At 48.6% G+C, this 14,859-nt stretch overlaps 1 pseudogene; it reads left to right on the top strand.

The window, feature by feature from the left end:
* Nucleotides 1-12,605: 12,605 nt before the first annotated feature.
* LOC119308124 lies at nucleotides 12,606-14,714 on the top strand (annotated as a pseudogene).
* Nucleotides 14,715-14,859: the final 145 nt, after the last annotated feature.

Here is a 14,859-nt window from a genome sequence, read left to right on the forward strand (position 1 = left end):
TTGTCACAAATGACACCGTATTCCTTTAAAGTTTCCCTCATCCATAAGAGTTGTGCACAACAACTACCGGCCGCCACATATTCCGCTTCGGTGGACGAGAGAGACACACAACTTTGCTTCTTGGAAGACCAACTCACCAAAGAGCACCCAAGAAACTGGCACCCTCCGGAAGTGGACTTCCTATCCACTTTGTCTCCCGCCCAATCGGAATCCATAAATCCTTCAAGCTTGAAGTTTGCCCCTCTTGGGTACCATAAGCCAAAGTTTGGGGTATGAGCCAAATATCGGAAGATTCGCTTGACCGCCACATAGTGACTTTCCTTCGGTGCGGCTTGAAACCGTGCACACATCCCCACACTCAACATGATATCCGGTCTAGATGCACAAAGGTAAAGTAAGGAGCCAATCATGGAGCGATATACCTTTTGATCCACCGCTTTACCATTGGGATCAATGTCAAGTTGACACTTGGTGGGCATTGGTGTAGTAGCCGGCTTGACATCACTTAGCTTGAATCTTTTTAGCATGTCTTGAGTGTATTTGGCTTGGTTGATGAAGGTTCCTTCTCTTCTTTGTTTGATATCAAAACCAAGGAAGAACTTCAACTCTCCCATCGAAGACATCTTGAACTTGGAGGTCATGAGAGCGTCAAATTCCTCATTGAAAGCTTTGTTAGGTGAACCAAAGATAATATCATCAACATATAGTTGGCATACAAACAACTCCCCTTTGACCTTCTTAGTAAAAAGAGTGGGATCGATTAGCCCCACCTCAAATCCATGATCTTGTAACAACTCAGTAAGGTGGTCATACCACGCACGTGGGGCTTGTTTAAGGCCATAGAGTGCCTTATCGAGTTGATACACATGATCCGGGAAGGAGGGATCCTCGAACCCGGGGGGGTTGCTTGACATAGACCAACTCATTAATAGGACCATTAAGAAAAGCACTTTTCACATCCATTTGTTGCAACTTAAAGTTGTGATGGGAAGCATAAGCAATCAACAAACGTATGGATTCAAGACGAGCAACGGGAGCAAAGGTTTGACCATAGTCGATACCCTCGACTTGGGAGTAGCCTTGTGCTACCAATCTTGCCTTGTTGCGAACGATGTTCCCATGAGCATCTTGCTTGTTCTTGAAAATCCACTTGGTTCCAATGACGTTGTGGTCCCCCGATGGCCTTGGCACCAATCTCCACACCTTGTTGTACTCGAAGTTGTTGAGTTCTTCATGCATGGCAATGAGCCAATCCGAGTCTTCGAGCGCCTCATAGACCTTTTGGGGTTCAACACAAGAGACAAACGTGTGATGTTTACAATAGTTTGCTAATTGTCTACGAGTGCTTACCCCCTTTCTTAGGCTTCCAACCACATTTTCCATGAGATGGCCTTGGGTGGTGAGCTTGGAAGCAATCTTCACGGCACGACGCTCCAATTCCTCCTCGAATGTGGAAGGAGGAGGGTTAACTTGATTATCTTGAGCACCGTCTTGAGCTTGTTCTTGATCTTGAGCTTGCTCATGATCTTGAACTTGCTCGAGGGGGAGAACTTGACCTTGGGCATCTTTTAGAGGTTCGCCACCATATTGAGATTGATCTTGCCCTTGGTCTTGTTCACGAGGTTGAGGGCCTTCACTTTGTTCTTCGGAAGCGTGTGGGTCTTGGGGAGGTGATGGCTCCACTTGAGTAGAGCATTGTCCTTCTCCTTTGGCCACAAGGGGTTCCTCAATGGGTAGAATATGACCAATACCCATTCTTCTTATGGCTTGGGGAGGAATTTCATCACCTACATCACAAGTACCACTTTGCTCCAAACCGAACACCTGGAACTACTTGAGGTTGGGCTTGTTGCCCGTGAGTATCTCATAAGGAGTCTTGTTCAAGCCTTTGTGGAGATAGAGCCGATTGGATGCATGACATGCGGTGTTGATGGCTTCGGCCCAAAAGTTGTATGGAGACTTGAACTCCGCCATCATGGTCCTTGCCGCATCCATCAACGTCCGGTTCTTCCTCTCCACAACACCATTTTGTTGAGGGGTATATGGAGCAGCATATTGGTGCTTGATCCCCTCATCACTAAGAAACTCATCCAAGGTGTAGTTCTTGAACTCGGTGCCATTGTCACTTCTGATTGTCAAGATCTTTGCATTATGTTGACGTTGAGCTTCATTTGCAAAGTCGATGACTGTTTGTTGAGTCTCACTCTTCCTCTTGAAGAAGTATACCCAAGTGTATGTTGAATAATCATCCACAATCACCAAGCAATACTTTCTACCTCCAAGACTATCAAAAGATGGAGGCCCAAAGAGATCCATGTGAAGGAGCTCCAAGGGTCTCTTCGAGTAGATGATGGTCGTGGGAGGGTGAGCCTTCTCATGAAGCTTTCCTTCAATACAAGCACTGCAAGCACGATATTTGGCAAAACTAACATTTGTTAGTCCACGGACATGGTCCCCCTTGAGAAGACTTTGCAAAGATCTCATATTGACATGGGCGAAACGGTGATGCCAAAGCCATCCCACGTCAACTTTAGCCATTAGGCATGTCGCGGTCTTAGTGGGTCGCTCCGAAAAGTTAATCACATAGAGACCGTTCTCGACATGCCCAACAAAGGCTACTTTAAGAGTCTTGCTCCACAAGAGGGCCACGGTATCAATGTCAAAGAAAGTAGCAAAACCCATGAGTGCAAGTTGACGAACGGAAAGCAAATTGTATGCAAGGGACTCAACAAGCATGACTTTCTCGATCGTTAGATCATGAGAAATGACAACCTTGCCGAGACCCAATACCTTAGAATGTGAGGCATCACCCCACTCGACATTGGTGGGCATAGATGGAATCTTTTGTATGTCCACCACCAAGTCCTTGCTCCCAGTCATATGATTTGTTGCTCCACTATCGAGCAACCATGATCCCCCACCGGAAGCAAACACCTACAAGAGATCAATGCTTGGTTTTAGGTACCCATTTAGTAATGGGTCCTTTGATGTTAGTAACAAGGGTCTTAGGAACCCAAATAGACCATTCAATGTACTCATAAGGAGAACCCATAAATTTAGCATAAACATGTCCATCACTAGCACGGCACAACACATATGATGGGTTAAAGTCGCCGACTTTGTTGGAGGAAATGCTTTTGCCCTTTTGGACATCAACTCCCTTCACTTTTTTCTTCTTCTCATTAGGAGCACCCTCTCCCTCTTTCACAAAGGTTTGCTTGAGAGGAGGAGGACGTTTGGCCTTGTCGTTCTTCTTCTTGCTCTTGGACTTGGGTGCAAACCCAATTCCTTCCTTGGCCACAACTTCCTTTTGATTTCTCAAAAGGTTGTTGAGGTTCTTCTCACCTTGAATGCAAGACACAAGCCCTTTCTCAAGTTGATCCTTCAACTTGGCATTCTCCTCCACAAGGTGCACATGCTCACAACACGGGTTAGTAGCACATGCATTATCAATTAATACCATATGAGGGAAGGTGGCCTTTTCCTTGGTTAGCTTAACTTGGAGTTGAGCATGAGACTCCTTGAGGTTAGCGTGAGCACCCTTCAAGACCTTGTGGGCCTTGTCAAGTATCTCAAACTCCTCTTTGAGTCTAGCATGATTAACCCCAAGTTTAGCCTTCTCGGAAGTTAGCACACGAGACACAACAAGAGCATGATCAAGATCTTTCTTTAACTTAGCATGGTCATCATTGTGTGACTCCTCAAAAGTCAAACGATGCACACGCTCTTCCTCAAGAGCATTAGAGAGATCCGATATCTCATTGGCATAGTCACGACTATGACCTTCCATCTTAGAGATGGTTTCTTCGTGAGCCTCGATCATGTCATTGGCCTCACCAAGTTGTTCCAAGAGAGCAACAAAGTGCTTCTTGGACTTTCCCTTGAGCTTACTCATAAAAGACTCCAATTCATTCACTTCATCATTAGGCCCATCATGTTCATCAATGCAATCCTCCAAGGAGGGATTAGTAATGATGGTGGTTGTGATGTTGGGGGTTACCTTGTTTGAAGCTTTAGCCATGAGGCACTTGGCGGTGATGTTCTCGTTGGGTGAATCAAAGAGAGACACCCAGGGAGTAGTAGCAATGGCAACGGATGCCATGGCCATTGCTTCTCCATTCTCATCATCATCGTCATCCTCTTGGTATTCTTCTTGAACCACCAACCCATGAGTGGGAGTCTTCTTGGCGAAGTTGTTCTTGTTGGGGAAGGACTTGGCTTTGTCTTTTCGGATGAACTTGCCACCATTGTCTTCCCGCTTCTCGTAAGGACAATCCGCAACGAACTATCTCACATTGCCACAGTTGAAGCAAGTTCTAACTCGTTGCTTGCCCTTGACGCCACTTGAGTTATTCTTGTTGAAGTTGGGTCTTGTATTCTTCTTGCTCCAAAATTGTCTTGAAGCAAGAGCCATGTGCTCATGATAATCATATTTGGTGTCTTCGGGGTTGCTCTCCTCATCTTCCACTTCTTCCTCTTCTTCCATAATAACCTTGGCCTTCAAAGCTAGGTTGGGCTTCTTTGCCCTTTGAGAACGGAGTACCGCATTGTCGGTGGTCTTGTCCAAGATGCTCATTGCAACGAACTCATCCAACACTTCACTTGAGGTCATGGAGTGGAAGTCCGGTCTTTGACGGATGATGGAGGACATGGCCTTGTTGTAGGGCATCATGGCCTTGAGGAACTTGCGCTTGATCCAATTGTCATCCGTGTCCTTGCTTCCATGATCTCGGAGTGAGACCGCGAGTTTGGTCACTCTTCGAAAGAGCTCACGAGGTTCTTCATCTTCTTTCATTGCAAACTCATCGGCTTCATCTTGCACCACTTCATAGTTGGAGCGTTGAATGCTAGCACTTCCTCGATAGAGAGACACAACACATTTCCATGCGTCTTTAGCCATGGCATGAGGTCAAAGATGAGGGAGATCTTCGGGAAGGATTGCATCTTGGATGATGAAGAGAGCACTCTCATTGAATTGATTATCCACGGCTTCCTGAAGGGTGAAGTTGCTTGGGTCATGAGGATAGAAACCTTCTTCAATGATTCTCCAAAGGTTAGTATTCACATGTTTTAAATGACACTTGAAGCGATAAACCCAAGAATCAAAATCTTCATTTTTCTCATACTTAGGAGGAGGACCGGCATGATTCAAATGAGTAGAGGGAATCGGTCCTCCATAAATTGGGGGTTCCACATGGGCAAAGATGCCGGTGTCAATTCTACCACTAGTAGAAGGACTCTTTTCACTGTTAGCTTCCCCCTTGTCGGAGGTAGCATCCGTCACCTTGTTAGTGGGATCACCCACTTTCATCGGCGAGGTGGACAGTTTAAGCCCTTCAAGAAATTTAGTAAGCATGCTTTCAACCTTGGTCGTCATGGAGTCTTTCAATGTGTCTAGAGCCACATTGAATTCCTCACGAGAGACGGAGGTTCCCCCATCGGCCGTAGACGAGACAGGATTCACACCGGAGTGCTCCTCCGCACCGTCTGTGGTGTCAACCATACTCTTCGGACGGCAAAGTCCTTAATAAAGAGATGAGGCTCTGATACCAATTGAAAGGATCGATATGGTTGACTAGAGGGGGGGGGTGAATAGGCAACTAACAATTTTTAAGCTTTTCTTTACCAATTTAAACTTTGCAACAAAATAGGTTGTCTAGATATGCAACTACGTGAGCAACCTATATGATGCAATAACAACTAGCACATAACCAAGCAAGGGATACAACACAAGTAGGCTTGCAAAAGTAAAGGCACGAAATAACCAAGAGTGGAGCCGGTGGAGACGAGGATGTGTTACCGAAGTTCCTTCCTTTTAAGGGCAAGTATGTCTCCGTTAGAGCGGTGTGGAGGCACAATGCTCCCCAAGAAGCCACTAGGGCCACCGTATTCTCCTCACGCCCTCACACAATGCGAGATGCCGTGATTCCACTATTGGTGCCCTTGAAGGCGGCGACCGAACCTTTACAAACAAGGTTGGGGCAATCTCCACAACAATTGGAGGCTCCCAACAACACCATGAAGCTTCACCACAATGGAGTATGGCTTCGAGGTGACCTCAACCGTCTAGGGTGCTCAAACACCCAAGAGTAACAAGACTCGCTAGGGATAAGAGAGGGAATCAAATTTCTCTTGGTGGAAGTGTAGATCGGGGCCTTCTCAACCAATCCCGAGCAAATCAACAAGTTTGATTGGCTAGGGAGAGAGATCGGGCGAAAATGGAGCTTGGAGCAACAATGGAGCTTTAGGGGAAAGAGGTAGGTCAACTTTGGGGAAGAAGACACCTTTATATAGTGGGGGAAACAATCCAACCGTTACCCCACTGAACAGCCATGCACAGAGCGGTACTACCGCTTGGGCAGGGCGGTACTACCGCTGAAGAGCGGTACTACCGCTCCCACCCAGCGGTACTGCCGCGCTGACGAGGAAGGCAGGGTCCTGGCCCCAGAGCGGTACTACCGCGGGAGTAAGAGCGGTACTACCGCTTGGAGCGGTACTACCGCCACTACTGCCGCTCCTAGTACCGTAAAACCCGACACGAAAAACATCGGTCTCGAGTCAAGGCGGTAGTAGCCCGGAACCACTGCGGTACTACGGCCGAAGACCACAAGCGGTACTACCGCTCTGGGAGCGGTACTACCGCTGGGGAGCGGTACTACCGCTTGACGAGCTTCGGCGGTACTACCACCGAGGACCGCGGTACTACCGCTGGGACAGGACATGGCAGGCACGGACGGAAAGGCAGCTCCAATGAAGCGGAAGGAAAACATCGGGTGTGAAACGGATGTGTACGTGTTGATTCCACCCTAGCCTTACCAAAGCGGATCCCCTCTTGATAGTACGTGACTCCTACAAAACTAGTCCACCAACAGAGAAACGAATGAGCTACACCGTCTTGAATAAAACACCGAGGGGAGGTAATCGTCTCGTGCCAATGGATGAATCTCTGAAAGAACTTAACACACATGATTAGTCCGCAAAAGCATTGTCATCAATCACCAAAACATCTTGGGGATAAATATGCCCTTACAACAACGATGTCAAATTTTGCCCATGGTCGTGTTGCGTCTGATCGTTGTAACCAAGGCCACCTTGCTTGCACAGCTTTGTTCATCCATCCTAGGTTGGGAATGCCTAGCCCACCCGCCCACTTGGGGGCGCATACTGATTCCCAGGCGACCGCGCAGCTGCCGCCAGACGAGTTTGCCTCCGCGCACCAAAGGAAACTGCGGCAGATTCTGTTCATTGCTGAGATTGTCTTCTGCGGGAGGTCGAGCGCCATCATCGCATGTAGCGGAATCGCACATAGCACTGATTGAACAAGAAGCATTCTTCCACTCTTTGGCATATTTGTTGCTTTCCACTTTGGCAATGCCGCCGTGAGTTGATCCACAAGGCCTGATAATTGTACATGGGACTGCTTCCTCAGCGTGAGCAGCAACCCAAGATACTTGCATGGGAAGGCACCCCTCGGGCACCCAAGTGTTCGCTCCACTATTTCCATGGTCTCGGCAGAGCATCGTATAGGATAGACCGCGCTCTTGGCAAGGTTGATGCGGAGGCCTGATGCCTCTCCAAATAGAGTAAGAAGTGATGCGCACGTGTTCAAATCCGCTCATTTGTCTTGAGGAAGATCATTACGTCATCGGCAAACATCGAGAGGCGATGATGCAGCCCTGTTCTTGCCAGCGGAGCGAGCAGTCCCCTAGCGGTCGCGAGCTCAAACATGCGGTGCAGGGGCTCCATGATAAGGATGAACAACATTGGGGATAGTGGGGCACCTTGCCTCAAGCCCACAGTGTTGCAGATTGGCTGTCCTGGCGTACCATTGACCATGATTCTTGTTGATGTGCTTGCCAGCATTCCACAAATCCACAAGATCCATCGCTCACCAAATCCGCCCTTGCGTAGCACTTCTAGTAGGAAGGGCCATTGCACCAAGTCAAACGCCTTTGATATGTCAAGCTTGAGCATAATGGCCGGGGCCCGCAGGGCGTGGAGCCTTCGTGTCGTGCATTGGACGAGCATGAAGTTGTCGTGGATGGATCGTCCCTGCATGAAGGCGCTCTAGTGGTTTCCTACAATGGAAGGAAGATCCGCAGCAAGTCGTGTAGCTAGAGTCTTGTCAAAGATCTTGATCGCACTATGAACCAGGCTCACTGGCCGAAAGTCCCGAATATCCACTACTCCATCCTTCTTGGGAAGTAGGGCCACGATCGCCTTGTTGATTGCATGCAGACCCCTCATGTCACCTTGGTGGAAAGCATGTAGTGCCCTCATTAGGTCGTCTTTGATTATAGGCCAGCAGGATGCAAAGAACCGTCCCGTGAAGCCGTTTGGACCCGGCGCCTTGTCCATGGGCATGCTCTTCACAATCTTCTCCACCTCCTCCGTGGTGAAAGGCTGTTCAAGATGCGTTAGGTCCATGGTCGGTAGGTTCAGGAGGCCAAGATCAATGGTGTGTGCCCTGCCTAGAGTGTCGGCAAACAAGATGTGAATACATCAAGATGCTTAAACGAAAAACGGCAATCCCATTTTGAGCTTAAACGATGAGTATGACCTATGATCAAGTGTCCTCAGTTGACTCCTAAGTCAATATACTCTAACATAGGTGACTTTTTCGCCGACCTATTCTAGATGAAGTTCTCTATATTTCTCCTTGTTATTGCATTTTGTCTCATGCATATTTGTTTCTCTTTCAAAAAAACTTCATCTAGACTTATTCTCTTTTATTTCTGTTCTGCATTTCTCTACACCTAATTCATTGCAAATCCTTAAGTTAATTCCCTGAAAATCCTTGTGAGATCTTATTTGCTTAGTGAGCTGAGCTGACTAGTGCATTTTCTCTGAGATGAACTCGGACAAACCGACTTCCTCTTTCGGTCAAACCGAAACTTCTCAGTGCCACCGAAGGAATCAACTCGGTGCATCCGATTTCAATGCTGAGAAATCACTCTGTCACTTGCATTCTGCACATTTTGTTCCAGCTCCACTCGATGATTCTTATCCTCTACCAGCATCATATTCTATGTGCTGCTTTGCTCTGTGACTCAAGGACCAAACCTATTTTGACTCACACTCCAGAAGACCCTTCTTGGAAATTGATGTCAAATGGGGAGAGAGAGTTCACATCAAAGCTAAATCACTCCAACAGGGGGGAGAGCAACAGGGGGAGAGAGAGACCCCAGTTGCTTGGTATTCAAAGAGGAGAGAAGTTACATGTCTTTAGAGGGGAAAGACATGTTCATATTGTTTTTGTGTTTGCTTTGCTCTGATTTTCTATTCCCCATCTTCTCCCAATATCCATTATAAGATTCACGTGGAGCAAGACATCTAAGGGAAGGAAATCTTGAAATTCATTGCATATTTTTACCTTTGGGGACATGTCTACACTCAAATAGAGTACCTAAGTACTCACTCTACACATGTCATCCCAAATCTTGGTACTCTTGTGGTTTACTGCTATTGCTCTGCTTAGTAGATGTTTTCTGTGTTGTCTAACCTTGTTTACTCAGGTTCATCTCTTCCAAAGCCGGTTCAAGACCACAAGGTAAGTATATGAATCACACTCATGTGCATGAAGATCTCTTGCTGATGTACATATTGTTTGCAAGAAGGATTCATAAGCATGAAGGTACATTTCCCATGTTCACATCATTTGCTCTGATGCATATAGCCAAGATACATGTAACTCATTGCTTACTCTGTCATGTTTATGCACTCACATGATCTTATGTTCTATATTTATATGATTGCATACATGTAGGTGGAGCCTATGCATGTTACATGTCTTTCCAAAGCTTTACTTGCTTTTCTCTATATCTCATTGTAAATCTTTGATGTATGTTGTCATCAATTACCAAAAAGGGGGAGATTGAAAGCACAAGTGCTCCCAGGGTGATTTTGGTAATTAATGTCAACATATCTCTTGTTGGACTAATGCTTTCATCTAATATATTTCAGATAAGTTCAACAGTGGAGTGTCATGGACAAAAGGATGTGGAACCCCTTAAGAAGCGAAGGACAAAGGATTGGCTCAAGCTCAAAGCTCAGGAGACTACATTTCTATTTTAGTGATCCAAGATCACATTGAGTCTATAGGAAAGCCAATACTGTTAAAAGGGGATAAGGTGTTGCTTAATAGCTTGCTTGCTCAAAATGCTTAGTGATATGCTCCAAAAGTCCTCAACCACTTCCTCATATCCACATATGTCCAAAACCAAAAGTCAAACTCAGCCCCACCGATTTGATCCATACGGCGCCACCGAGTTCATTTGACATAGCCACTGCCAGAAACCCTAATCAGTTCGGTCACACCGATGGGATCTCGGTCTCACCGAGATGGGCTTGCAAACTCTCTGTTGTGTATTGCAATATTTTTGGTCTCACCCAAGAAGATGTAATCGGTCACACCGAGTTTGCCTGACCAACTCTCTGTTTTGCTTATTACCAAATCGGTCCCACTGAGTTGTGTAATCGGTCAAACCAATATGAGGTTTTACCCTAACCCTTGCACATCGGTCCCACCAAGTTGATCATATCGGTCCCACCAAAATTGCCTAACGGTCACATATGTACTGAATTGGTCCAACCCAGTTTTCTGATTTGGTCCAACCGAGTTTGGTATAATGTGTGTAACGGTTAGATTTTGTGTGGAGGCTATATATACCCCTCCACCCTCTCCTCATTCATGAGGGAAGCCATCAGATCGTGCCTACATTTTCATGACCTCTTTTCTAAGAGAGAGTCACCTACTCATGTGTTGAGACCAAGGTATTCCAATCCAACATATGAATCTTGATCTCTAGCCTTCCCCAAGTTGATTTCCACTCAAATCATCTTTCCACCAAATCCAATTCTATGACAGTGAGTTGAGTGTTGGGAGACTATCATTTGAAGCACAAGAGCAAGTGGCTCATCATCAAACACACCATCTATTACCTTTTGGAGAGTGGTGTCTCCTAGATTGGTTAGGTGTCACTTGGGAGCCTCCGACAAGATTGTGGAGTGAACCAAGGAGTTTGTAAGGGCAAGGAGATCGCCTACTTCCTAAAGATCTACCCTAGTGAGGCAAGTCCCTCATGGGCGATAGCCATGGTGGGATAGACAAGGTTGCTTCTTCGTGGACCCTTCGTGGGTGGAGCCCTCCGTGGACTCGCACAGCCGTTACCCTTGTTGGGTTGAAGTCTCCATCAACGTGGATGTACGATAGCACCACCTATAGGAACCACGACAAAAACATCTGTGTCTCCAATTGCGTTTGCATACTCCAATCCCATCCCTTTACTTTCTTGCAAGTTGCATGTTTTACTTTCCGCTGCTCATATACTCTTTGCATGCTTTCTTGATTTGTATTGTGAATGGTTAAACTTATGCTTAAACTCCACCCAAACTTGAAAAACTTAAAAACTGCCAACTTCGTGTGTTGAGTGTCTAATCCCCCCCCCCTCTAGACAGCTCTTCTCGATCCTTTCACCTTCCCCTCCTCCTCTGGATCCACTGCATCCGGAGGTAGCCCCGCGGTGATCCGGGCTTCGTGCCTTGCCCGGATCTGCTCAAGGAGCTGCAGCCGGCGCTCCGACGATAGAAATGGGTGGCCCCTTATCCGGCGGCGTGGGGGCATAGCTACTAGTGTGGCGGAGGGGGAGTGGAAATTGGCGGCAGTGACGGACGAGCGGAGGGAAATGTGGAGGGGTAGGGTTTCGGTGCCGGTGGCTGGCTTAAATAGTCAGGCTAGGCACTACACGGCCCGCCGGAGCGGCGCCACGCGGCGACATCGGTCTGACAGAGGAGACGAGCTTCGGACCGCGGGGCGATTCCGCGTGAGTTCCCGACATCAGCCCGACATGACGAGCGCGCCCGGGCGCCCCATATCCACCCTATTTAGGCTGGATATGAGGGGTGCCGGTCAGCCCGGGCGTTTGAGGCGCCCGGCTGGGTCGAAATTTGATGACCGGTTAGTGACCAGGCGGCCCGCCCGGGCGTTTGAGGAGGGTTTGGCGTGCCCGGCTGTAGATGCTCTTAACATGATCAAACACATTATTTATTGCAAGGTACTTTGGACACTAGTTCAACCTATGAAAAACTGAAATAAAAAAAATCAAGGGGCTATCTTTAAACTATGAGATACCAAAAGGTAATTCATATATATAGAGAGAGATTGTCCCTGAAGCAAATTTGTTCCGAGATGAAGCGAGTAAATTAAGTGATCCGTGTGTGTACACACAAAAGCTGCCGACACAATAAGAAAAGAGACATGGCAGCACAAGTAGGAACAGAATTTGCACACGTCCATAAACACACACATGCGCCAGATACATTGTCACCTAGTAGATCTAGATGAAACAAGCAATGTTGGTGATACAAATGCGTTGTATGTGGGATCGTGGGTAGATCAGATCGATGTAGATCACTGTTCCGATAGCGGAACTAAATCTATATCCACGATTACAACACCTAGCTAATTAAACGCACGCACGCACGAAGTGAGCATATCTTGCTGCTTAAGCTAGCCAAGCCAGCACGTACACCTGAATTTCTTCCCATCCCCCTCTATATATAGTTGTCCGTCGCTGAGGAGTTGAAGCATTTGTGAAAAGGTCGCCTGTCACGTAGCTAGCTAGCCAGTAGCCACGCCAGGCATTTGTTGTGGGCGAGAGTCGGTGAGTTGATGTGCTGCGGCGCCGAGGTGGCGGACCCTGGAGAGCACCGGCGGCGGCTGGCCGCCGGCGACGACGACGGGGGAGATGGACGGGAGGAGCATGCACTGTCCCCGCCGCCTCTCAATACGACGATGTGGGGGCGCAGACAGGCGCAGGAGATGTCGGCCATGGTATCGGCGCTAGCTCAGGTCGTCGCCGGCGGCGTGGGCGAGGGTGTCATGGCGTCTTCGACCAAGAGACCCGCCGAGCACGAGGCCTTCACGGAGGAGGCGTGGTGGTCGACGTCGTACGGAGGTGGAGACGGAGACGGCGGAGCGCCGTCGGCGGCCTCTTCCTTCCTTGCCGGTACGTAGTACGCTTGACAACGACCATGCATCTCCATGCACAAGCATCGTGCAACACGCATAAAACGATACGTAATACTTAGTATCATTAGACTTTAAACAAGTTAAACGACTCGATCATTTTTCTATTCGGGAGCTCAGCAACCCCATGTTATTAGATAGCAAAACAACTACGTACATCTTAGAGGGAGAGAGAAATCAAATTAAGATTTGTAAACTACTGCTATCATGGATGATTGGGTAGATGTGCGTGCGAGCATGCGTGCCGCGTCAGACACGTGTTCCTCGGCACCTACAACAGGGCACAAGGCAGGAGAAGCAATAAGCATGTTGGTCTTCTTCTTCTTCTTGCATGTGCTCGATATGTCCAATTAAAAAGGGTTTGAAATCTTAGGAGCCGCCAACAGTATGAAAGGAAATCCGCATCATCGTTTTCCCACTGTTCCATTCATACTACATTGGCAAACCTAGGCTGATTCGTGTTCAAAAAATAAAAAACTTAGGCTGATTCATTTCGGCATCATGGTTTCGCATCTTCCAGCGAAACAGAGCAAGTGGGCAGGAAAGCAGAGCAACATAGAAAGAAAAATACAGTGGGTAGGACTCGTTGTGTCCTTTCCTGGTCATGCAAATACAGAAATTTCTTAGTCTTGTCATGGCATTCTTTCCCTTATCTCCTCTGTTTATTTGACTGGCGCGCAGATTACACGGCAGCGCCCGCGGCATCCTACTCGCCGCACGGGGCGGCAGCCGGCGACGAGGAGCTTCCTTCGCCGTCCTCCGCCGAGTCTGGTGGCTCCGGGGGCACGCCGAGGAAGCGGTACAGGGGCGTGCGGCAGCGGCCGTGGGGGAAGTGGGCGGCGGAGATCCGTGACCCGCACAAGGCGGCGCGTGTGTGGCTCGGGACCTTCGACGACGCCGAGGCCGCCGCGCGTGCCTACGACGCCGCCGCCCTCGGATTCCGCGGCAGCCGCGCCAAGCTCAACTTCCCCGAGTCGGCCACCATCCCGCCGCCGCAGCAGCCTCCTCATGCACCGGCATTAGCGATGCCACCGCCGCAGCAGCCTCCTCATGCACCGGCATTAGCGATGCCACCGCCGCAGCGGCCCGAGGCGCTGCTGGAGTCGCAGGCTCTGTTGGGAGGGCAGGCTTATTCCCACTACGCCAGGTTCCTGCGGCCGAGCACCGGCGGCTCGACGTCGGGGGCGCCGAGAACGCCGGCGCCTCCTCTGATTTACAGCTTCGGAGCCGGAGCGAGCTACCCCTTGCAGCCCGAGCGCAGAGGTGAGGGTGCCAGTACAGAACGCCCGGCCCCGGTGGTGACCTCAGCAGCGGCGTGGGCAGCCTACAGCCACGAGCAGCCTCAGCGGCGGGATGACCCGTCGGTGTGATCCCAACGCAACATTCGCTCACAGTCAAAGCGAAGCCGACGGATACTGACAAGGAAGGGAGAAAAAAGGGTGGACTCGTTTCTCACGTCCCGTGGTCAGCGTGTTCACACGGACAGCAAATTGTTTGGTTTCTTGGTGGAATTGGAATTTCTGAAAAACTTGTGACAAACTTCGTTCATTTATATTTTGAGTCAATTACACCGGTGGTGCTTGAACTTGCCGCAAACGATCACTTTGGTGCTAGAACTCGTGGCATACATTGAACTAGTGCAAAAACTTGGCTCGGGCGTGCAAATACGGTGCAAATCATGTTTGGATACGAAACAATGCTGAGTTGGCATGCCAATGTGGCATCGGCCCTGCTGTCAATGACGGGAAGGCAGAGCGGAGTGCGTGTGGCCTTTTTAATTTTGCAACAAGATGGATAAAAAATAATTTAGTGGTGTCACAAAATGGATAAAT

The sequence above is a fragment of the Triticum dicoccoides genome, chromosome 5B (assembly GCF_002162155.2).
Source record: "Triticum dicoccoides isolate Atlit2015 ecotype Zavitan chromosome 5B, WEW_v2.0, whole genome shotgun sequence".
In the NCBI taxonomy this organism is placed as follows: domain Eukaryota; kingdom Viridiplantae; phylum Streptophyta; class Magnoliopsida; order Poales; family Poaceae; genus Triticum; species Triticum dicoccoides.